The sequence below is a fragment of the Danio rerio genome, chromosome 8 (genome assembly GCF_052040795.2).
Source record: "Danio rerio strain M-AB ecotype USA chromosome 8, GRCz13ab, whole genome shotgun sequence".
Lineage (NCBI taxonomy): Eukaryota > Metazoa > Chordata > Actinopteri > Cypriniformes > Danionidae > Danio > Danio rerio.
The window spans coordinates 4,650,762-4,677,500 of NC_141028.1; the positions used below are offsets into that span (position 1 = coordinate 4,650,762).

Here is a 26,739-nt window from a genome sequence, read left to right on the forward strand (position 1 = left end):
GTTTCATGTGTGCATGTTACCAGGCTGTTATTCGCAGATCAGCTTTTAATGTCTTCAAACTGGAGGGAGAGAGAGAGATGAGGATTCTGGGACCTGCAGGAGAAATTAAACTGAATCAGATTTACCTTTAATATTGATAAGCATTCACGCTGAGCGACATTGAAGACTGCACTACTGAGCAATAATAATGTCATTCAATGAACGTTTCACATTAAAGGAACATGGTTTTCATTGAAAAAAGTGCATATGTGAATACAAAAGATCAGTAGCAGAAAATAATAATAGTAATATTAGTTCGAAAGAGGCATTGCGGTGGCACAGTGGTTAGCACGGTTGCCTCACAGCAAGAAGGTCGCTGGTTCGAATCCCAGTTGGGTCAGTTGGCATTTCTGTGTGGAGTTTGCATGTTCTCCCAGTGTTGGCGTGGGTTTGATCTGGGTGCTCCGGTTTACCCCACAGTCCAAACAGCCCTCCCTTTTTGCAAACTAAGCGGCTACTTAGGACCCCGCCGCCACTAGGGGGCCCCACAACCCACTAGTGGTGAAATCCGGCATTAATTTTTGCATCTTACAAATGATCTTCATTGACAGTCCTTTAGTGCTTAAATATTTTTCACTGAAAAAAAATCATAATTTTATTAAAGCTGAAATTGTTTTTGTGTGAAATTCATGTGATCAACAGGAAGCTCGCAGCATTTCTCATATGCGTTGTGTTCTCGTGGTTGGAGTTTGTTCTTTCAAGGAAACCTGCAAGACTGCCCGGTCGCCACGAGAACGCAAGCCCGTGCACGGACACAGCCATGGCCTTTGCTTCATTGAAAGCCATTATACACCTGATTTATTTTGGAAATTGGACTGCGAAAATGAAACAAATCTATCATTATTCTTCAGATGTAGAAAAACTGAGGGGGAAAATGACAAATGGGGCAAAAGGCCACCGTCATTTGTGATCTCCATCAGTTGATCTTGCGAAGCCATGCTGGATTCACCTGATTTGTTGACGACTGGGTTGCGGATCTATTCCTTGGCAGTTTTCGGGTTGTTCACTGGGCCTTCTTCCCTTAGCAAAGACGCTTTCCAAACACATCTGTTTCTTACTCATTTTGCTGCTTGTGGATCAAATTTGGGCGCTCAAGTGGCCGAGACGTAATTTAATTCAATTCAATACACCTTGATTTGTATAGCGCTTTTACAATGTAGATTGTGTAAAAGATGCTTCACATAAAAAAATCATAGTAAATTGAAACAGAGTAGTGTCTGAGCCTCGGACGTTATCAGGAAGGCTATTCCAGAGTTTAGGAGCCATAAATGAGAAGGCTCGACCTCCTTTTCTCGACTTTGCTATTCTAGGTACTACCAGAAGCCCTGAATTTGGAGATCTTAAAGAGCGAGCTGGATTGTAGCGAGACAGAAGGTTGGTTAGATAAACAGCAGCTAGATTATTTAAAGCTTTATATGTAAGAAGCAATATTTTAAATTCAATATGAAACTTAACAGGCAGCCAGTGTAAGGAGGATAAAATTGGAGTAATATGATCATATTTGGGGTGATATGACCTGGTAAGAACTCTGGCAGCTGCATTTTGTACTAATTGAAGTTTGTTAATAGAGGATGCTGGGCAGCCAGCAAACAGTGCATTACATTAATCCATCCTAGAAGTCATAAAAGCATGGACTAGCTTTTCTGCATATAGCATACTTCGTAATTTAGCAATATTTCTCAGATGAAAGAAGGCAGTTTTTGTGACATGGGTTTTATGATTTTCAAAAGTTAAATTGCTGTCTATTATGATAGTAACTGAGAGAATACGGTCATTTTTTCAAAATAAAAGACTGTTCAGACTCTGATAATAATTAAATTGGAAATACTTAATGATTTATTGTGCGGCCAATTGATGTATCAATTGATACCAATTGACCGGTGGTTGAGGACCACTGAGCTAGGGGATAAAACGAACTAAGGCAACGTGATCATTCTCATAATTGTCCACTGCTGAAAATTGTTTCAAATATGACGTGACCCCCACCCCTCAAATGTAAGGAAGAGGGAAGGAGACTGAAGGAAGTAATATAGTTTGTGTTTGGGTATTGACATTAACCCAGTATTTGTTGCTTCCCTTTTTCATGTTTTTTATATGAATATTTTATCATATTTATATTATTTGCTTATCGGTTTTATTACTTATGAATCAATCTTTGCATTAATGTTAATTGTTTTGTTGTTGTTTTCTTGAGTTTTTGATGTGTTATAATAAGGGAATGTATATTTTATTACTAAGTAATGCATTTTCACTTTTGGCTAATTGTTGCTCACTGTCTTTCATTGCAGGATTTTTACTTTTGGAATTTATTCAAACAAAAAAAAAAAAAACTCAACCTGGAATATTTAATAGAATCTTCAATCTGTTTGCTAAATTAATAAAATTTGTTTTAAACACTCCAGACGGATGCAAAGTAGGAATCACTGTTCCCTTTATTAAATATGGTTTAATTCTTCATTTTTCAAGTCGCTTGTTGACAAAAACAGCGCTGTTTTAAAATGTCCAAGTCATTCAAAGAGTCATCAAGAATAGGACATCAGGCTTTACTTTTCTCTTTCATTGATTGTATTTAATAAGCAATCAAATCATTGTGGGCCGGTTTGCAATGACAAAACTCCACAATTTAGAGCAAGGCAGGGCCCCAAAAACATTCTGCTTAGGGCCCGCCAATGTACAGGGCCGGGCCTGCGTATAGGTGAAATGAATAGACTAAATTGGCCGTAGTGTATGTGTGTGAATGAATATTTCCCAGTACTGTTTTGCAGATGGCGACGCAGTGGCGCAGTAAGTAGTGCTGTCGCCTCACGGCAAGAAGGTCACCGGTTTGAGCCTCGGCTGGGTCAGTTGGCGTGTCAGTGTGGAGTTTGTCCAAACACATGTGGTACAGGTGAATTGGTTAGGCTAAATTGTATGTAGTGTATGAGTGTGGGTGAGTGTGTATGGATGTTTCCCAGAGATGGGTTGCAGCTGGAAGAGCATCCGCTGTGTTAAACGTGCTGGATAAGTTGGCGGTTCATTCTGCTGTGGCAATCCCAGATTAATAAAAGGACCAAAGCCGAAAAGAAAATGAATGAATTAACGTTTTGTAGCTGGAAGGGCATCGGCTGTGCAAAACAAATGCTGGATAAGTTGGCGATTGATGCTCGAAATTTTCAAAACATGTTACCATGCGTTTTACGAGCTATAAACGCTATACCTATAAATCACACTATTTCCTTTTTAATCCACTCAGTGCGATGTTCAGACCCAACTGTAACCGCATCAGCTAAACTCTCCCACTCTATTTTTTTCTTTTGTTAATAATTCTGGAGGACAAACTTGCAAATAAAACCGTTTTTCTACCTCCGAAAGCAGCACCTCCAATTCACATTCTGTTCAAAGTTTTTTTTTTTTTTTTGCTTTCTTTTGCCATTGTTTTTTCGTTGGGTTTGGCCAAAGTAGAGTCATTAGCATATTCATATGGGGGAGGAGACAAGGAAGGGTTTTGCACTCATGCATGTTGCACTCAGTTTCACGTTCATTCGGATGTACAAAGAGAATATGCGTGGGATTCGGCGTACGCAGTGTTTCATACATCTGAATTTTTTACTGCGTACGCACATTTACAGCTTTGTGCAATTTTTTAGTGTGATTTCAACGCAAGTCTTCGTACATGAGGCCCCAGGAGATCTGAGATTTGTCTGAAATCTCTTTTTCCACAGGTGCACTAAACGCAGTCGACTTTCTAACCTGCTGGACGTTCATGTTAACAGACCTATAAATCCTGATTATATATCTCTGTCGGTGCAGTTAAACAGGAAGACAGAGGTCATCACATCCACAGCGGATGAAAGCAAAGCCATGTACGTCCCTTTAAAATTTCATGTCCGATTTAAAGACTTCGCTGCGTTTCTTTCATGTATTAATAAGCCTGTGAACATCTGAACATCAGATATTAAGCTCATTATGAATAAGTCTGCTTGTGCTAATATGATCGAGACCTTTGCTTTTCATCTTTACAAGAGCTCAACGGAAACACTGAAGCGAACACTGCGCGAGTTTAATTTTAATTCACTTTTAAGTATATATACATACAGTCATGTCCGAAATAATTCATACCCCAGGCAAATTCTGACTTAAAGTTACTTAAAGAGATATGTTTTTACACAATGATGCTCTTGTACATCACCTTATCTTTTGGGAGAAGCCTGTCTCATTTCCATTATAGGATAGGATAGGATAGGATACACTTTTATAGTCCCTGAGAGTAAATTTGTCTTGGGCAAAAAGGTGCTACAACACTGCTCTGAGCAGACAATGAAACAAACAAAACAAACAAAACAGTTAAGAACAAACAATTAAGATCATACATTGTTTACAAAATAAAACCGTATATAATGCAGTAGATTACCAAGAAATGTAGAAAATTTATTTACAGTTTCTACTAGAGGTGGAAAGTCACACATGTGCAAGCCACAAGCAAGTCTCGAGTCTTAACATTCACGTCTCAAGCAAGTCAAGTCAATTTTTGCCAGACTCGAGTCAAGTCGAGTCACTGTTTATCTCAAGTCACGTCAAACAGTAGCTTGGTCTAGCAAGTCACTTTTAAGTCAATCAAGTTTTTGTTGATTTTTGAACTTTTGCAATTTATTTTGCAATTTACATTTGCATATATAACTTTCGGTTTTGTATGTAACGCATAATAATTTATACGCCACCATATTAATCCTGTGCCACAACAATTACACTGGCTTCCTGTTAAGTCACGGATTGATTTTAAGAACTTGATTTTAACTTTCAAAGCAGTGCATTGGTTAGCACCCAGTTACATCTGCGACCTGGAGACCCTCGCCACCCCAGCCTGCCGTCTTCATTCTGCATCATTGCATCAGCCATGGTGTAAACTCAAGACCATGGGTGGGAGGGCTTTTTCACACCGTGCGCCTAAGCTTTGGAATGAACTCCCCATCAGCATTAGGAATGCTGCCTCTCTGGATTGTTTTAAAAAAAAAACTTCTTAAGACTCACCTTTTTAGCATTGCTTTTAACTTAGGATGATCATTTTGTTTAACTTTTTATTTCTATTTTATGGTTTATAGTTTTATTGTTTTATTGCATCTTTTATTGTTGGGCTGTTTTGCTTGCATTGTGTTTTAGTGTTTTGCCTGTAGCGCTTTGAGTATAAGAAAAGCGCATTACAAATAAAATGTATTATTATTATTATTATTATTAATATATAACAAAAAGGTATTTATTCAACAAAAACAAGTTATTTCGAGTCATTTAACTCAAGTCCAAGTCAAGTCTCAAGTCATGACAGTCAAGTCCAAGTCAAGTCGAGTCTTTTTGAATAGTTGTCAAGCAAGTCTCAAGTACGGTGGCCGGGAAGTGCAAAACAACATTACAAAGTTTGAAACACTTTTACAAAGCTCGAGACAAATTTACATTTTGACAAACATGTTTACCTATCATCAGACACAATTACATAGGAAAAACAATTTTACAAAGGATGAAACAAATTTACATTTTAGAAAACAAATTAACATGACGCAAAACACTTTTACAAATCCCGAAACAAATTTACAATTACAGATTCCCAACGGAAAGGGAATGTACCACACCCCGGAAGTGACGTAGAATGTACCACACACCAGTAGTGACGCGGGGGAACGTTGTTGTTGCTGTTGCTGGTGAGCGCGGTAAATTTGCGCTGTGGAGTACATGCAGGGCGGGAGCAAGCTGAACCGCTCTAGACAGAGGACGATCACGCCGCCCTCAACCCCAATGTGAAAACGAAAGTGACCGGTTATGAAAATCCTAAAAGTTATGAAAGTTATGAAAATCCTCAAGTCCTAAATTTTGAGACTTAAGTCTGACTTGAGACTTGCTTGACAACTATTTAAAAAAAGACTCGAATTGACTTGGACTTGACTGTCATGACTTGAGACTTGACTTGGACTGGAGTCCCCCATCTCGGGTTTCTATTGTATTTTAATGTTAAAATTTTGGCCAACACAGCTTTTTTTATGTTTTTTCTTTTATGGTGTGTGCAAATAAGAAGTTATGTGTGTGTGTGTGTTTAAATCACCCATGCCCATTTTGGTATAGCTGGCCTTAAGTCTGGGCACCCAGTTTTCTTCTTTTTTAAGCTTTAATATTAATATTATGGTTCTTCTGAGTGTGCCAGTTTAGGTTCAGTTCAAAACACAATTCAGATTAAAAAAGTGTTGTGTTGGGGGCGTGTACACAGGTCCTTGTTTTTAGGGGTGTGCTGCTTCATGTGAACATTAGTTGAGACTTCCAACATAACAAGGGGGCGGGGCCAAGAGCTCCCCCGCTTTGTGTAAGACAACAGACAGGCAGACTGTAGCTGCGTCCCAAATCGCATACTTATGCACTATTCTACGCCATTTTGTAGTACTAAGAGTGTAAGTAGTGTGTTCACACTGAAAGCTCTAAAAATAATAAGTGCACTTTAATTACCCGGATGATGCACTCATTCAGCCGGTAAAATTAAGTGTGCAATGATGGACACTTCACGCAGTCAACGACCGCAGGTTTGCTCAGGTAGCGAAAGGGGCGGAGCTATCGGGCGCACATGTTGGATAACTTCATTTATTTTGGATTGACAAAGCAAAATTCTCCTACGAGAGTGATTATAGCACCTCCTGATGGTGAATGCGGTTATACTCATGGCAGGTGTTATTTGATAGTCTGGTCATTTGTTTAACTAATTTGGCGACCGTCAAACGTCATCAGAGAAACGTTGTTGAATATTCGATTAGTAAAAAAACATTAGTTCTCCATTTGGGACGACACTACATACATATACTGTGCTGTTGAGTGTGTAAGTGCATAAGTACATAGTGCATGAGTGCATAGTGTATTGTGTGCCATTTGGGATGCAGCTAGAGAGAAGCAAAATGAGTGAGAGGACCAGCATTCAGCCGTACATGTACAACTCGGACACAGATCAAGCAGACACTACTGTCGAGGAATCAATATTCCTAATCGCCAGAACGTGTCAGAGTGGCAGTTACAAAATCACTTGTGTCTTTGTATAGTTTTACAGCCACTATGTAACGATGCATGCGCCACCCGTATAGGGATGTAATGATTAACCAGTTTCACTATTAGCTGTGCTTTAATTCGTCACAGTTAATTAATCATAAAGGCTTCTCAACACTGTGTTTCTATAACTAAGGCTATAATTACGGCAAGTTCGTTATTTCCAATGGAGGAACGCAGACGTGAGGCATCACGCTCATACTTTACAGCCGCACCAAGTTGAGATGACAGGGAGCTTCTGTGACCGCGGGAAATGTAAACGGCTGAAGTTTAAGGATGACGCGATGAACTGGCCACTCCACTATGATTTTGCCGTTGATATTATTAATTTAAATGTACTTATGTAAATTCCCAATATTTTCATAAATGAATAAATAAAATGCAGCCACTAAATTATTGTTGGTTTCACTGATGTAGCTGATTCACTGCTTCTCCCCCTCCCCCAGTGACGGATTTAGAGAGAGAAAAAAAATCCCATAGTTAATGCATTGGGATACGATTTACTTTATGCAAGTGTATTAACTTGGAGTGGCAATCCCAGAATAAGGACGTTAGGGAGCGTTCACAGTTGGCATCTTTTGCACGTGTTCTCTATGTGCAACCGAAACAACGCTAGTGAAAGCAAACTGACGCATGAGCAGAGAAACCCTTCCCGCGCGCCCCAACCGCTCCTATTCTTTATTTAGAATAATAATTGTATAATAATATAAATAATAATTGTATTTATTCAGAGTAAATGTAAATAAATTGTTATAATTATTGAAAAATAAATATAACTTTTTAAGGGGGGCGGGGTGTATGGGATGGTTCGCCCAGGGTGTCATTTAAACTACAACCGCCCTCCCTGATCATGATTGACAGCATGCACACACCTTCAAAAGACAGCAATGGCAATTTAATATTTACCTTAAGGTACATCAATAGAAGAAGCTGCATTAATAATATTGTGGCTCAAAAAGGAATATGGATAATTGCAACACTATCTCACTGCAATTCGTAACTTTTTGATTAAGTGGCTAATTCGTATGAATTCGTATGATCTAATTAGTGCAACTTAGTATGACTTGACATCTCCCAATGACGGTTGGGTTTAGGGGAGGGGTTAGGTGCCACGCCTCCTTTTTAAAATCGTACAATTTCGTAAGACTGAACTCGTACGAATCAGCCACTAAACCAGCTAAACGTAAAATACTTACGTTTTCTCATGAGATCAGGCTGGATAATTGATATTATTTGAGTCTGTATAGTTAGTGTGTGTGTGTATATAGTAATGCCTTTTGTTCAGTTTGTTCATTTGTTTGTTTTATTAATTAACCTGTTAATCATTCATTTTAGACATGGCATACACAGTATGCTGTACAATAAAAGCACGTGAGAAATAACTGAAAAAATATATAAATATATATATGAAAAGTGTTTTTAAACAAAATATTGATTTTATATTTGGTTTGCACATGTACTGATTATTTCAAGGAATGAATTGCAATATTTTTCAAGAGTAATTAAATAAATTAATTAAAACCACATTATTTCTATTACTAGAAACAAAAACATAACATTACATTGAATTCATTTTTCTTTTTTTCTATTTTTGTTGTGCCACCCCAAGATTTGGTGTGGCCTCTTCTGGCCACCCGTAAGAAAATATTCTGGGGGCGCCACTGGCGATGAAAAGTACACAGATTTGCCAACACACCTAAAGTTACAAACGATGGGCCGATGAGAGCGATCATGTGGTGAATGTTGATCCACCAGCCGAGATCAATCGAATGTTTTCGGAGAGAGTGCTGAAAGACTCTTTTATTGGCCCGAATCTTGATACGTTGCATTCACTTTAAATGTAAAATCTCTGTTGCTCATTCGCAGGAGGACAAAGAAGGCTCTTATGTTGAACCCAATGAGCCTTACATCCAAAAATAGAGCAAGGTTGTTTCTACAGTGACATCGCTTTGACTCACACGGTAAAAATGGCGGACGTGCAACAACAAACTGAGAATATGGTGATGCGCGCCTGTCAATCAATTTTGGTGGGCGGAGGAGCGGCACTCCTACGTCAAGTTGCGGTCAGTCTCAAAACCGCTCTAATTGGTTGGCCATTTTTATGTTGTTAAATTGGATAAAAAGGACTGGGTGTGTTTATATCACCCCAATATGGCGGTCTATACACTATACCTACACGCATGTCTGTCCAAACAACTTAAAAAGAAGATTTTTCACCAGTTGCCCTTTAAGAGTATAGAGAAAGTTCTGCAGATCCCTTCTCTTTTTTGAAATTTGTAGAGTCCGTCTTTCGGATGAGAAGTTAAACCGAGGTCCTGACTCTCTGTGGTCATCAAAAATCCCAGGATGTCCTTCGAAAAGAGTAGGGGTTAAACCCTGGCATCCTGGCCTTGAAATTTGCCCATTGGCTTCGGTCCATCATGGCCTCCTAACCATCCCCATAATATAATTGGCTTCATCACTCTGGCTGTTTCTCAATTCCAAGAACGCAGAGAACAGACGTGTGTTCTTGTGGAGACTGGTCTTGGCAGGTGTCCTCGGAAGAACGAACTCAGGAGACCGCGAGGGCAGAGAACGCGTCCTTTGAGAATTGAGATGCTGCGTTCTTCCTGATGGTCACATGACCTTCACGTATTTTAAATGGTAAATTATTTAAACATTACAGCCTTCATACAACGATTTATTGTTTTTCCCCTTTTCAAAATATATACTTTGCATAAAAACATTATAAATATATGTTGCCCAATATAAATAAAACTGATTTTAATACTAATTTCAGCAAACAAACACCCTTAATGTGTTTATTCCTTTATTAAGATGTTCATGGTAATGTTTACTTTCACCATTTCATTTAGGGAAACTCCTGAGGTAAATAAGTCATATCTATGAACTTTAATAATAAATCTAAATAAAATGCAGCGCTTCCCACCTCCAGCCGCAATGACTTCTGGGACTTCCAGAGCGAGTTCGGTGCTCAAGTCTGCATCGTTGCGTCCTCGATATCAAGAACACATCCGGGAAGTTTCACACGTCCTCCGTACTTGCGGTCTTGAGTATTGGAACTGAACTTAGGCAGCTGATGATGACGTTACACGAGAACACGAGGACGCAAGACCGCTGAAGAACGCATATTGAGAAACAGCCTCTGTCTCCTCTCCACCAATCAGCTGGTTTGTAGTGTGCGGTCTGGCGCAAAATGGCTGCCGTCGCTTCAACCAGGTGGATGCTGCACAATGGTGGTGGATGAGGACACTCAAAGAGCATTGTGTAAAGCGCTATGAGTGTCCAGAAAAGTGCTATATCAATGTAAGGAATTATTATTATTATTATTATTAGATTACCCTAACATGTACACATTTCATTTACAGTTTCTTCCGTATTTTTAATGGTTAAAATATAATGTTATTTTTTTTGTTTTTGTTTTTTCCTCTAAAGAGTATAGAGAAAGTTCTGCAGATTCCTTTCTCCCATCATGCTTTCAGATACCATTAATTTACTCCTCTCAGCTTTTTGAAACTCATTTCCTCCATACTGTGAACGCAAAGGTCTAAAAGAGTCAATATGGAACATGAATAAGAGAAAAGCAGTTACCCTAATGACTCTTGCGCGCATTATTATTTCGGGAGCACCGTGTCCTTTGTGTGTGTCAGCATTGGGTCGGCGCTGTGATCGTCCCACTGAGGGTGTGGAGGTTTTGGCAGATCTGTGCACCCGAGGCCTGCTTCCATCTCACAGAACACGACTTTCATGCTCGACTTGAGCTTCACACGTATCAGAAAAGCGGACGGAGCGGCCTGACCTGCAGATCCGCTTGGCAAGAGCAGACGCGTGTTGCGAACGGTGAAGGAAACAGCACATCTGTCTGCGGACAGTTAAAGATCCCGTCGTAAGCCTCTCTCTCAGCGGCTCTGTGTTAATGCATCTAGAATATATCTCTGCAGATCAAACCTCTCTCTGCCTATGGCTCTGCTCATACCAGCGGCTCTGGTTTCCCCGGCTTAACAGTAACCTTGACTTGGCCCAGATTCAGACGAGTCTGAGGGGAACTTCTGCCTCTTTAGGCTGAATTGCTAATGCGAATAATACTGCGCTAGAGCCACTTCCACACTCAGTGTTTTTTGGTGAGGAGTTCAAACAGTTTCTGTGTGTGTGATCCTGAACTGGTGCTGGAGCTTTGGCTGTTTTGATGATGATCATGAGTGCGTGTGGAAATCTGGGTTGTTAAAGTCATCTAAAACTGAAAAGGGTCACACTTTACAATAAGGTTTTATTAGTTAATGTATTTACTGACGTGGACTATGAATGATACTTATACAGCATTTATTAATCATATGTAATCCATAGTATTACAAATAGGAATAAAAGGGTGTAATCCATAGTATTACAAATTGAAATAAAAGAAAAATATATGCAAATATAAACTGATATACATTAAGCTTAATTAATAAATTAAAAACTCAATTAATAGATTAATTTAAAAGTACTTCATAAATAGAATTCAAGTTTAAATCTTAAAATTGCCTAAAGGTATTTTTTGTTTTCCTGTTTGTTTATTGTTGATGATTTAGTTTTATTTTCTGAATTTTGTGAATTGTGAAGATGTATATTGTTACTTTGCCCTTAAGAGGTTAAATTTGAGCTCACCACTGACCTATCAGGTGAAAGGAAATGCGTGCAGCGGAACGACGTAAACAACGTCAGTGACGTCAGAGGAAGAAACGGAAGAGAAGCGAGCGCATGGAAGCTGGGATCGGAAAGCTAATCCAGCGAGAAACGAGTGAAATCCTGTCTTTTAAACTTGACAGAACGTCTAGAAAGATATTGATAGTGATTCATCGGACCTGATTGTTTGTTGATCTTGCGATATTAATTTGATATTGATGCGGATGCAGCGAGGACAAGGATCGCGGTTGTCATCGCGTGCAATGAGATGGCGGGCCACCCAACGGATCTCGATTGAACACATTCACGGTGAAATTGCAGCGATTGCACCTGTTGTTTAATGTTTCATCTTCATGACAGAACTGTGCTGGATGACAGAGTAAGCTGGCATCACACTTTCTTCCTTTCCACCTGTACTGTGGTATGTTCTGGGCAGCAGGACGGTAGGACTCAATTTATGGATTAAAACCGAAACAATACTTTTCCTCGTGATTTCAGAGACTGATATATAAAGTCTACAACAAAGACTGTTGGAATTAGCCTTCACTGAACTGTTTATCATTTTTTTCTGAGAGTTATATTGTTTCATTATTGTTTTCATTTGCACTGTATTAGTGTGAAGACAAATTGTTATTTTATTTCATAATTGTGATTTATTCATTGTCATTTGGGGTATTTATCTTTTGTTTTGCAAGCTGAGTTGATAATTTGAGTATTTTGCTTAAACTAACATAAAATTAGCTGATACTACATGTAGTTTACTTCTAATAGAATAAAGTAATATAATTAGGACACGTCAATTAGCTATAAATAAAAATAGGTCAAACGTTGTACTTAAAATAAGCTAAAATATATATATAAAACCATAAAATTGAAATAAATAAACCAGTTTGTCAGAGAGAAAGAAAAGATTAAATAAGGTTTTCAAGAAAGGAAAAAAAGAGACAATTCATTCTTTTGTTTATTTGGTTTTCATTTTTTATTATCATTAAGAGGGTTTATTGATAACCAAGTTTCTTTTCTTTGAAAGAAGTTGTTCTTCTTTATTGTTGTTTTTTTTCCTCTGGAAAGAGAAATTAAGACAATTATTGTTTTTATTTCTTTCTTTATTATATAAAGTTCATTATAGTTGAAACTAATCCCTGTTGTCTGTTCTCTTTAGTCGGTCTCTCATTTCTGCTCCTACGAACCTACAGTACTGGTCCACGTTTTCCCTCAGGTTCACGCAGTCTAAGCAGTTGTAGTGACGTGGGTGACCTGAGGGTGGCGCTACAGTTTGGCGAGCCAGCCAGGAGCAGTAAGTAGAGAGTGACTATAGTAAGAAATCAGACGTATTTAAATAGACTTTACAACGTAAAGATGGAAATCATTGAACAGGAGAACATTAAGGTTCCAAATTCTCTTATTGTAAGCGGAACTACAGACACAGAGAGTGATACTGATCTGACCGAGCATCTAGGTAAATATGGGTGCATAAATAGAATTGTCCGCATTGACAGTCCTGGGTCCCCCCATCACAAAAATGTGATAGTTGAATATGAGAGTGGAAGTGCAGTGAAAATCCTAGAGCCCCAGTTACCATTCATTTTTGAAAATCCACATCAGGCTGATATTCAGTATGAGATCAAAGCTTTGTCCAGTATTTATGTTGAAACCGTCACTACTAGTGCCACCAAGGGCTATATGGAAAAGTTGAAAAGCATTGCAAAGCTTAGTGGTAGGCGTTTTGAGGACCTCTTACAAGAAGAGTTTTCTAAATGCAGGGAACCCATAGCACAGGCTGATGACGATACTACAGATGTTGCCTCTGATTTGCGCTCAGGTATTCCTCAAGTTAACCCTGCTCAGGGGAGCCAGGAAATACCTATGGGTGCTGCATTTGTTCCATTAGTTGGGAGGAATGTTCCTAATGTAAATCCCCCAGAGATACAGCGTGTTGTAGTTGAGCATATTGTGAAGAGTGAAGAAGCTACTTCTCACATGCATGCTCCTCTCAAGCTAAGATTCTTTTCTGGGCGGTCCCCTTGTCCAGCGAATGAGGTAGACTATGAGATTTGGCACAATAGTGTAGAACTCATGCTACAAGATCCAGCCGTGTCTGATTTAGTCAGATCTAGAAAAATTATTGACAGCCTTCTTCCTCCAGCATCAGACATTGTGAGGACGCTAGGTCTGCATGCAACGCCTAGAGCTTATCTTGATCTTTTAGATTCAGCTTTCGGAACGGTGGAGGATGGTGACGAACTCTTTGCTAAGTTCTTGAGCACAATGCAGAATGCAGGAGAGAAGCCATCACAGTTTTTACAGCGATTGCAAGTAGCTCTTGCACAGGCTATTAGAAGAGGTGGTGTGCCCTCTAGTGAGACTGATCGACACTTAGTAAGACAATTCTGTAGGGGTTGTTGGGACGATGCCCTCATTTCAGAATTACAACTAGAACAAAAGAAGGCCAATCCCCCTTCCTTCTCAGAATTGTTATTACTGTTGCGAACAGCAGAAGACAAAATTAGCACAAAAGAGCTCCGTATGAGAAAACATCTTGGTGCATCCAAGCTGCGAACATCCTCTTACTCTGTGTGCGCTTCATCGGATGAGGTTGTATCGACTCAGACTATTGTTTCAAATTTGAAAAAGCAAATTGCAGAGCTTCAGAACCAAGTTGAGGGTTTAACGAAAGCTAAAAAGCAAGCTCAGTGTGCTCCAGAGGGCAGGGTTTGTGACTTGCAAAAGCAAGTAGTAGGGTTGAAGGGTCAAATTGTTGAAGCTAAGCCAAGCAAGTCTGCAAAAACTCAATCTGCTACTAGGATGAACAAAACCCAGTCCGTGCAAACAAACTTGAGTGAAGTTGTAAGCAGTGTCCCTCTTAAGCAGCTGAGTAAACCTAGGCCCTGGTACTGCTTTCACTGCGGTGAAGACAGTCATATTGCTTCTACATGTGATCGTGATGCAAATCCTGCCTTGGTAGCTGCCAAAAGAAAGCTTTTAAAAGAGCGGCAGTCGTCCTGGGAGGCACAAATGGGGTCATCCCATCGCACTCCTTTAAAATAGAATCAGCTCCAGTTGTGGGACAAACGGGGGCTGAAAAATGTAGCAGGCGTCCCAAGAATAGTAAATTTTGCAATCACCATGCTAGCAGTAGAAGCAAACCTTTTATTTTGCCTAAGGGTTTGGTAGGGGCAAAATGCACTGCTGAAGTCTCTATAGCGGGTCAAAAGTGTAGTGTTCTTTTTGACACAGGTTCGCAGGTAACCACTGTTTCTCAGACATATTATGAACAGAATTTGTCTCATCTAGAGATAAAACCGCTTGAACATCTTGAGGTGGAAGCTGCAAATGGACAGTTTGTTCCGTATCTGGGCTATGTTGAGATTGATGTAGTGTTCCCAAAAGAATTCCTTGGAGCAGAGATCACACTTAACACTCTTGCTTTGGTCACTGCAGATACTAGCAGTAATGTCCAGTCTCCTGTTCTTATTGGTACAAACACTCTTGACTTAGCCTATGAAGTCCAGTTTGATTCTGAAGTAGCCCAGCCTTCACATGTTTTACCGTATGGATTCAAAGTCGTTATGAATGTTCTCAGACACCGATTCAAGCAAAAAACCAATAGCATGATTGGACTTGTTCGAGCCCAGGGTACAAAGCCTGAAGTTGTCCCTGCAGGACAAACTCTTGTGCTTGAGGGTTCAATAAATTCCAGAGAGCTTTCCTCTGATAAGTGGGTTCTGATGGAAGCTCCTCTTCAGTCTTCCTTGCCTGGAGGTCTTTTGTGTGCATCTTCTCTTGTCATCCTTTCCCAGAGATCATTTCAGAAAATCCCAGTGATCCTGAAAAATGAAACTGAGCATGACATTTTAGTTCCTGCAAAGAGTGTCATTGCAGAATTGTATTCACTGCAGAGTGTGAATGTTAAAGAACCTGCCACAGAGTCCAACAGTCAGGGTAAAGAGTTACCACCGTACACTTTGGATTTTGGTGACTCACCAATACCTAATGAGTGGAAGGAGAGAATTTCACAAAAGTTGTGTGCGATGTCAGATGTTTTTGCTCTTCATGATTTAGATTTCGGCAAGACTGATAAAGTGACGCATCGCATAAGGCTGCATGACCAAACCCCATTTAAACAGAGAGCTCGCCCCATTCACCCGCAAGATTTTGATGCTGTGCGGAAACATCTGCAGGAGTTATTAGATGCCGGTGTCATCCGGGAGTCGGAGTCCCCTTTTTCTTCACCGATCGTAGTCGTTCGGAAGAAGAATGGGGATGTCCGTCTCTGTGTTGACTACCGTAAACTTAACCTGCAAACGATCAAAGATGCTTACGCTTTGCCAAATTTGGAGGAAACTTTTTCCGCTCTTACTGGTTCTCGCTGGTTCTCTGTTTTGGACCTCAAATCTGGTTACTACCAGATCGAGGTTGAGGAGTCCGATAAGCACAAGACCGCTTTTGTCTGTCCGTTAGATTTCTGGGAGTTCAATCGAATGCCGCAAGGGGTTACGAATGCTCCCAGTACCTTTCAAAGACTTATGGAACGGTGTATGAGCGATGTTCATTTAAAAGAGGTCGTTGTTTTTCTGGATGACTTGATAGTGTTTTCTGACACCTTAGAGGAGCACGAGCGTAGGTTGTTGAGAGTGTTGCATCGCTTGCGGGAGTTTGGGTTGAAGCTTTCTCTGGAAAAATGCAGATTTTTTCAGACTTCTGTGAAATATCTTGGGCACATAGTGTCTAGCAGTGGTGTAGAGACCGATCCAGACAAGGTTGCGGCACTGAAAACTTGGCCTGTTCCGAAAAACCTGAAGGAACTCAGATCATTTTTAGGTTTTTCAGGGTATTACCGCAGATTTATTCGCGATTATGCTGCCATTGTGAAGCCTTTAAATGATTTGACGTCAGGGTATCCGCCACATAGAAAGAGCTCTAAAGTTAGGGAACGGAGAGATTACCACAATCCCAAAGAGCCCTTTGGGAGCCGTTGGTCTGCAAATTGTCAGAAAGCGTTTGAAGCCATCATCGAAGCACTTACTACTGCTCCAGTGCTTGGTTTTGCCGATCCTAAACTTCCGTATGTTTTACATACGGACGCCAGCACTGTGGGGTTGGGAGCGGCTTTGTACCAGGAGCAAGAAGGGCAGTTAAAAGTAATTGCTTATGCCAGCCGTGGACTTTCTCGAAGTGAAGCCCGTTATCCCGCTCATAAATTAGAGTTTTTGGCCCTTAAATGGGCGGTAACTGAAAAATTCTACGATTATCTGTACGGTAACCAATTTACTGTAGTTACCGACAGTAATCCACTTACTTATGTATTAACCTCGGCTAAGTTAGATTCTACGAGCTACAGGTGGCTTTCCGCTCTTTCAGCATTTTCCTTTAAATTGCAGTACAGAGCTGGAAAACAGAACATAGATGCTGACAGTTTGTCCAGACTTCCTCATGGTGCTTTAAAAAATGATGTTGCATCTCAGAAGGAACAGGAACGAATTCGTCAATTTGCACTGAACCACCTGTTTGATGATGTCCAGACCATGTCACCTGAAGTCATTCAGGCCATATGTGATAAGCACCTTGTCTATTGCAAGTCCGTGGATTGTGGTGTTACTCCTATGACTTTAGTTGAGTCCCTTGCAATCCATGTTGATGCAATCCCATGCAGTTTTGATCATGATGAGAATAATTTTGGTTGTCCGGTAGTGCCAACATTTGGAGAGAATGATTTAAAAGAAAAACAAAGATCTGACCCCATTATCCGTGAAGTCATTGTCCAGTTAGAAACAGGTGAGACAATCCCTCCTTTAGTACGGAAAGAACTTCCTATGCTCTCTTTGCTTATGAGGGAACTCAGTAAGTTGGAGTTGCAAAATGGAATCCTCTATCGGAGGAGGCATGATGGAGATACCATCACTTATCAGCTAGTTCTTCCTGAGTCTTTGCGTAGTATGGTTTTGACATGTCTACATGATGACATGGGGCATTTGGGTGTAGATCGTACACTGGACCTTGTGAGATCTAGGTTTTATTGGCCTAAAATGCTTGTGGATATTGAAAGAAAGATCCGAACCTGCCCGAGGTGTGTGTGTCGTAAATCTTTACCAGATCATGCTGCACCCTTGGTTAATATTCAAGTGACTCGACCCCTTGAGCTAGTGTGTATGGATTTTTTGTCCATTGAACCAGATTCCCGAAACACCAAAGATGTGCTGGTTATCACAGATTTCTTTACCAAGTATGCGGTTGCTGTTCCAACTTGTAATCAGAAGTCTTGTACGGTTGCTAAAGCTCTTTGGGAGAATTTTATAGTTCATTATGGAATTCCTGAAAAATTACACAGTGATCAAGGGGCCGACTTTGAGTCAAAGACTATAAAAGAACTATGCGAATTGATGGGAATTCATAAGATTAGGACAACCCCTTACCACCCCAGGGGGAACCCCGTCGAACGGTTCAACCGTACTCTTTTAAACATGCTCGGTACTTTGAAAAAATGTGACAAAGTACATTGGAGTAGTTTTGTGAAACCTCTTGTTCATGCGTATAACTGCACCAAGCATGATTCCACTGGGTTTAGCCCCTATGAATTAATGTTTGGAAGGCAGCCGCGGTTACCTATAGATTTGGCATTTGATGTTCCGCTGAACAGAGAGGAGTACAAAACTCATTCGCAGTTTGTGCACGATTTGAAGTGTAGGTTGAAAAAAACGTATGATTTGGCAATGAAAAGTACTGCTAAAGTTGGAGAAAGAAACAAAGCTCGTTTCGATAAGCATGTTGTTGAATCTGTTTTAGACATTGGGGATAGGGTCCTGGTAAAAAACGTGCACTTGAGGGGAAAACAGAAGTTGGCAGACAAGTGGGAATCACTTGTATATGTTGTTGTGAAAAGAGCGGGTGATCTCCCAGTGTACACTGTCAAGCCAGAGGGTAAAGAAGGCCCTCTAAGAACACTTCACAGAGACCTTTTACTGCCTTGTGATTTGTTACAGTTACCTGAGGAAGTACTTGCGTTGCCCAGTACTCGGAAACGTCCTCCAACTCGTAAAAACCCCTGTAACAAAGTACAAGACCAGGTAGATTTTGACTCTGATGATGATGACAGCAGCTTAGAGCTGATGCACAGTGATCTTCTAATACCGACGAACATAACGTTTACTGAGGTTTATGAAGCTGAAACCGGGCCACAAACTGAGGTTCCCTTAATTCCAATAGTTCAAGACACTGTCGGTCACATTTCAACTGAAAATCTACCTGTTTCAGCAGACAGTCCCATCGAATGTTTACCTGAAATAGAGAATTTTCAAATAGACAATGCACCTACCTTGAATGTTCTACCTGTTGATGATCCAGATGTTGTGGAGTCTGATGAAAACTTACCTGCAGAGGTTCCTGTCAATTTAGGTGACCAGCAAATACCTGTAGGGGAAACTGTAAAAGTTAGTGAGCATGTAACTGAAACGAAGAAACATGAAAATGATGGTAATGTTATCAGGAAGTCTGATAGAGTTAGGCAGAAACCACGGATTTTTACTTATCCTGAATTGGGTAACCCGTTGGTCTCTATAGTGCAGTCTCTTTTTCAGAGTCTTAGCACGGCTGTGACTGACTCCATCATTGAAAACAACAGCTTTACAAAGGCAGCTGATGCAGTAGTCACACAGCCTGTTAGTTTCATGCACAGAGACGTGCATAGAGTTAACGGGGGAGGGTGTAATCCATAGTATTACAAATAGGAATAAAAGGGTGTAATCCATAGTATTACAAATTGAAATAAAAGAAAAATATATGCAAATATAAACTGATATACATTAAGCTTAATTAATAAATTAAAAACCCAATTAATAGATTAATTTAAAAGTACTTCATAAATAGAATTCAAGTTTAAATCTTAAAATTGCCTAAAGGTATTTTTTGTTTTCCTGTTTGTTTATTGTTGATGATTTAGTTTTATTTTCTGAATTTTGTGAATTGTGAAGATGTATATTGTTACTTTGCCCTTAAGAGGTTAAATTTGAGCTCACCACTGACCTATCAGGTGAAAGGAAATGCGTGCAGCGGAACGACGTAAACAACGTCAGTGACGTCAGAGGAAGAAACGGAAGAGAAGCGAGCGCATGGAAGCTGGGATCGGAAAGCTAATCCAGCGAGAAACGAGTGAAATCCTGTCTTTTAAACTTGACAGAACGTCTAGAAAGATATTGATAGTGATTCATCGGACCTGATTGTTTGTTGATCTTGCGATATTAATTTGATATTGATGCGGATGCAGCGAGGACAAGGATCGCGGTTGTCATCGCGTGCAATGAGATGGCGGGCCACCCAACGGATCTCGATTGAACACATTCACGGTGAAATTGCAGCGATTGCACCTGTTGTTTAATGTTTCATCTTCATGACAGAACTGTGCTGGATGACAGAGTAAGCTGGCATCACACTTTCTTCCTTTCCACCTGTACTGTGGTATGTTCTGGGCAGCAGGACGGTAGGACTCAATTTATGGATTAAAACCGAAACAATACTTTTCCTCGTGATTTCAGAGACTGATATATAAAGTCTACAACAAAGACTGTTGGAATTAGCCTTCACTGAACTGTTTATCATTTTTTTCTGAGAGTTATATTGTTTCATTATTGTTTTCATTTGCACTGTATTAGTGTGAAGACAAATTGTTATTTTATTTCATAATTGTGATTTATTCATTGTCATTTGGGGTATTTATCTTTTGTTTTGCAAGCTGAGTTGATAATTTGAGTATTTTGCTTAAACTAACATAAAATTAGCTGATACTACATGTAGTTTACTTCTAATAGAATAAAGTAATATAATTAGGACACGTCAATTAGCTATAAATAAAAATAGGTCAAACGTTGTACTTAAAATAAGCTAAAATATATATATAAAACCATAAAATTGAAATAAATAAACCAGTTTGTCAGAGAGAAAGAAAAGATTAAATAAGGTTTTCAAGAAAGGAAAAAAAGAGACAATTCATTCTTTTGTTTATTTGGTTTTCATTTTTTATTATCATTAAGAGGGTTTATTGATAACCAAGTTTCTTTTCTTTGAAAGAAGTTGTTCTTCTTTATTGTTGTTTTTTTTCCTCTGGAAAGAGAAATTAAGACAATTATTGTTTTTATTTCTTTCTTTATTATATAAAGTTCATTATAGTTGAAACTAATCCCTGTTGTCTGTTCTCTTTAGTCGGTCTCTCATTTCTGCTCCTACGAACCTACAGTACTGGTCCACGTTTTCCCTCAGGTTCACGCAGTCTAAGCAGTTGTAGTGACGTGGGTGACCTGAGGGTGGCGCTACACATAGTTCGCCATTAACTAATGCTTTAGTAAAATCAAAATTCATGCATTAACATTAGTTAAAATGGTGGTCCAGAGTGTATGTTTAAGGCTTGGTTGTGTTTAGTATGGCGGCAAATCAATGCCAATGTTAATCGAGCGCAGAGGTGATGTTTGCGCGCGAGGAAAAGTGAACCGTGAACAGATTACAGGTCTACACGCGAGAAAGCTACAGCTTGCGAGCGCACAGGGGATCTTCATAAAGTTTAATAATTATAATAATATACAAAGGTGCACTGCACATATAGTATGCATTGTATGGAAAGATCTAAAAACCAAATAAACTCTTCTGAAGATAATATTTCCTAGAAAGATCATCCCCAAGTGTCATAATGAGCTCTGCTGTTGTGGTTAATAATGAAGTAAAATACAACAAACCAGACAAGTGCTGCACGGGACAAATCAAATGGGTTCAGAAAGTCATGTTACAAGAATGCAAGTCATTATTTTAGAAGATTAATTATCATTATTTGACTGTTTCTCGAGATTGAATCCTCATAAAGTTCTCAGAAAGTTTCTTATGATTATGACTTGCAAATTGTAATTTAATTTAATGGCGTGATCTTCTAACCTGCGTCCAATCCCGGCTAACTTCCGGAAAGGCAGAGTAGCCAATAGCGTTAGAGATAACAAGTACACCAAGTCCCGCCCCAGGACTGACAAAAATCCGAAATGTTTCGCGCGAGCAGAGAGAAGAACCAGCGAGCGAGCGGAGAGAACTGATCGCGCGCGCTGGAGGCATGACCTCGCTCGCGAGAGAGTACATCGTGCGCACAGATGATGATGTGCGCGTGCGGGACTTGTTTTCTCACGCTGGATCAGTTAAGCGCGAGTGAAGATCCCCTGTGCGCTCGCGAGCTGTAGCTTTCTCGCGTGTAGACCTGTAATCTGCTTACGGTTCACTTCTCCTCGCGCGAAAACATCACCTCTGCGCTCGATTAATATTGGCATTGATTTGAAGTCATAGTTTATAAGAACCAAAGCAATGTGTGCTCATGCTTCACTTGTAGAAAATCACGTTATTTTTCATATATCTTACTTTGATTAGATAATTTACTTTGAAGATAATTTTCATGGAGAATAATTCTTAAAAGCAGAGTTTGACTATAGGGATGGTCCAATATGCATGCAAAGGTGATCTTAGAATTGAGAAGCAGCACGACTGACAAAAATAATTGCGTTTGCGCTAGCAATAGAAAGCAGGTGAATACCGAATGAGAGGATAATCACTCGTGCTAACAGCTGAGGTAATGTGTGAGACTGTTTAAAATGCGTGCGCGCTCCCATTTCCTTTCATGAAGCAACTGTGTCTAGAAACTCAACTGATGAGTTCTCCTTCAAATAGACTAGACACAAAGTGATGAACATGCACCCACAGTCTTGCTGCTTTCAAGAGTTCCAGCGGTTCCTTTGGCTTTTACTATTCTTTGAACAGATTATTTATAGGTCTAACGGAAATCGTGTGTGTGTATGTGTGATCATCCTTTCACTATCACACACGGTGTGTTTTTTACCTGCTTTCTTTTGCGTTAATATGGTTTAATTATCATTTTTTACAATAACATTGCTTTAATGGGAGGTTAACTCCCCATTTAGGCGGTGTAGTTAACTGGTGATCTGGGACCTTTAGCCAGAACAGATTACTGTGCATTTGTTTTGTTAATTAAAAAGTATAGTATACAGCTATTTCTTTTTTATTTTGTTTTACTTTTTTATTCTTTTGTTTATGTTTGGTGTGGTCAGAGATAAATTTGGTAAATTTTGAGCTCTGAAAATTATGTAAAAATAAACACTAATTGTAATACTATGAAACCGTGACCCATTTTCTCATGATTAGTGAGCAAGCTCATACACGACACACAAAAAGTGCAATGAATGAGGAGACATGTAGAGATAATGCAAACTCTAAATCAAGTCATTTTAGCATGTCAAGGTCATTTTTATGTGTATAAAATATATTTTCCAAACAATAAAACTGTGGCAAGGGAAAATGGCGATTGGCTAATAACGCTGGAAAACTACTAGCCACAGTGGCTGGTGATCAAAAAAAGTTAATGTCAAGCCCTGAATAAGTTGCATATAAAAGTTAAGTTTCAAAACCACCCAAATTTTGTCAACCCGCCTATGCCTTTTTTTACTCGCAAAATCAAACTCAAAACCCCCCAATCTGGCAACAATAGCCCCTTTCACACAGTGATACCGGTAAAAATACAGAAAATTTCTGAAACGACTTTACCATTAAATTCAAAAAAGTGCTGTTCACAGAGACGAGGACGTTGTGAAATTTTTCCGGAAAAGAGCATTCACACATCCATTCCAAAATACCGGTAAATTCTGTCATCATTAATCAGAAATGACCTCTAAACAGCTGCGCTTATGTTTGTAAACATTTGACTACATCACAAACTCTGTGGATGATCAGTATTGTGAACAACTTCGATGAAAACTTATAGAGAAACACTTTCGCATGTCGAGATGTACATGATATGTGTGTGTGCTGGCGCTCACGGGCTGTTTCACAGGCACACGCAAAGCTTGAAGGTAAACAAACAGCGGCTTATCATAAGCATCTCATTGATAATTATTTACACAGTTGGCATTAAGATGAACATATTAACGTTATCTGACTCATTTCTAGCAGCTAAATGTGTCTGGAAAAATATTCAAAGGCTATTATTCTCATAAACCGCACGGACATGAATGCCTCTGACTGTTCTGATTGGCTAAAGCAGACGTCACACGTCAGCACGTTCTAGACGTGCATGCGCAGGGCCGGAGTGGGACTCGTTTTCAGCCCTGGAGTTTCAAGCCTTAGACCGGCCCACCTGTTCACGACTGACTATAATAAAATAAGGTCATTTCCAATTCAGTTTCTAATGACACTATCACGTCTTTTTAAAGAAAACAGCTGCTTTAGAACTTCAAATGTTCAACAACCCTAACAGTATTATATGTCTTAAAATGAAAATGAAAAAAAGTAATAATAATAATTACCCAGACGAGGTTCGTACATGGGTCGGCAGTGTCATAACGCAAGGTGCTGACCACTGGATCACAGTGGGGCTGTTACACTCTTGTGGCCGGAATTAAAAAATCAATATTTGACTGCGACATGCAAGACTCTCTTAACTATGGTATTACTTTCTATTGATGGCTAAATCTTTTTCTTTCCTTTTTAGATTTCTGATCAAGTTATGTCAGATTTATTACAGTTTTTCTCAGTCGCTTTGGTACATTTCTCACAACACTATTTACATTTGCACAACAGGTCATGCATTTCTCAAAACAATGAGTCATTTGTGCACATCCTAGTAGCAGTTTCTCATTCCTTTCAGCAATTTGCAAATGCTTTTGGTTCTGCATCAATTGCTTTCATACAACTCTCTGCTATTTATAACATTATCATTTGCTTATGTCATGTCAGTCAAAATTAACTAAACTTTTGAATGCTGAATAGTCATTGCATATAAAACCAATAGTCCTCATTTCATTACTCGAGTCATTACATACAAAAATGTTGAACTAGTTGTCAAAATCTTGCAGGCTAATTTTATTACAAAAATGTTTAAATCTTTATTTTCCTGAAAATGTCTTCTAATTTGAACAGTTTCATGAATGATTTACAGACCTGTGTATGTATGTTGGTTCAGTTCCAATGTTCTGCAATATTGTTTACGGTTGTGTATAGCTCTACCCAAAGAAAGTTTATGTTTGTTGTAAATAAGGGTGTATTTATTCTTCTGCACAATGCTGTAAAAAAATTCAAATTGTAGAGCAAATGCAGAAAAAATGTGAAACATACATATTCAGTGTCTTGTACTCAGATACACTCACTAAATGCAGTGATGTCTAACTTTACTGTAGTTTTCAATTGGTTATGCTAATAGTGTATAGTACTATCTTGAGCATTTTCAGGAAGTTTCACCAACATCTGATTTTTTTTTGCATTGAAAAGATGTCCAGAGTAAACTGTCATAATGAAAACATGACTAAGCCACTTGACTCTCTTGTTCATAAACAATGGTGTCAGGACTTTTCATTTTGATGATACTGATGCTTTAATCGACATGAATACTTGCTTTTGAGGAATGAGCTCTCCATTTTGAGCTAGTGACATGCTTTTGCAGGTTATCAGCTAGGTTTTGCAGTTTGTACAAATTGTTTTGAGAAATGCATTAACTGTTGTTATAAATATGTTTAAATAAACAACTGTTTGAATAAATATTAATTATTCAAAAAAAACATTTTTTTTTCACTATAGGGTGGCGCTGTTTGGGGTCGAATGACAGTTACGTCATCATTAACCTGCAGGCTGCATTTCGCTCACGGGGCTGCGAGAAAATAAATAAAAAGAGCGGAGCTGCGGAAAAATAATGAATAAAAATAGTGTGGCTTTAGCCAAATAAATAAATAAATGAAAAAAAGTGTGACTGCTGAGAATGCAAGCAGCTAGGGACACCGGCCCTCACGGCCAAAACAACGGACCGGCCCACTGGGAAATCTCCTGGTCCCCCGATTAGCCAATCCAGGCCTGTGCATGCGCTCTTTCCGGCAATCTTCCTTCTGCATTCTGGCAAATTACCTGTAATGTTACAACTTCAGATCCTAAATTTAAGAAATATTATTTTAAAGACTAATGCCTTTTTTTATTTTGGAACAACTTTTAGGTTTCAGTGTTTTCCAGAAAGCTTTATTCTTAACTTTATTCTAAACCAGAAGAAATCAGCAGTTTAGATGAATTTTATTAAGAGACTTCTGTGACCTCAGCTGCTGATCCTGGACCTGTTATCATTTTGTGGCTGCCAAATAAAGTTATTGTGATGCACAACTGAGCAGCTGGCATTGAATCTCGTTTCTTTCAGAGCACTGCACTTTAACAGACCTTGAGTTATTGTATCCTCTTCCACACACGAGTGCATGTATATGAGACTGAATCTGAGCAATTGGCCATTTTTGTGTTGATAAAACGGCAAGTGAAAGCCCTCTCCTCCACCCACAACCTGTGGGAAGGCCAATCCGGGGCTATTGTTGGCCGGCGTCCTATCATTACTGCTAACCTTGAGTCCTGGCTGAGAGCTGTAATGTGAACAGAGCCGAGCGGCAGTCTGAGGACGCCTCCAGTCAATTATTAATGAACAGCATCAGGTCGCTCTCCAGTCCTGCTCTTCAGGAAACTGGGTGCTGCTCCAGGCATTCAGGGTTACACACTTACACACACACACACACACACACACACACACACACACACACACATGCACGTACACACTCACACAAACATCTATGCATGAGTGTACTATCACACATCTACACATAGATGCTCATACACACACACACACACACACACATGCACGTACACACTCACACAAACATCTACACACATGCACATATATGGATGCTCATACACTCACATGCACACACACACTCTCACATCGACATCGTTCTATCACACTAGAACACACATATGCCCCTACACACACATCCACACACACATACATTCAATTATACAAACATATACACACACAATAGTACAAATAAACACAAACATGCTTGTACACACACATCCATGTACACACGTACATGCATGCACACTCACACACACTCAGGCATGCACAAAATGCGTACTCATACACACACATGCACATACAGGCAG

At 39.5% G+C, this 26,739-nt stretch overlaps 1 long non-coding RNA gene across 1 annotated transcript in view; it reads left to right on the forward strand.

Moving 5' to 3' along the window:
• LOC147842515 (uncharacterized) overlaps window positions 1-26,739 on the forward strand; it is a 199,899-nt gene that overhangs the window by 108,562 nt on the left and 64,598 nt on the right. The window lies entirely within an intron of this gene.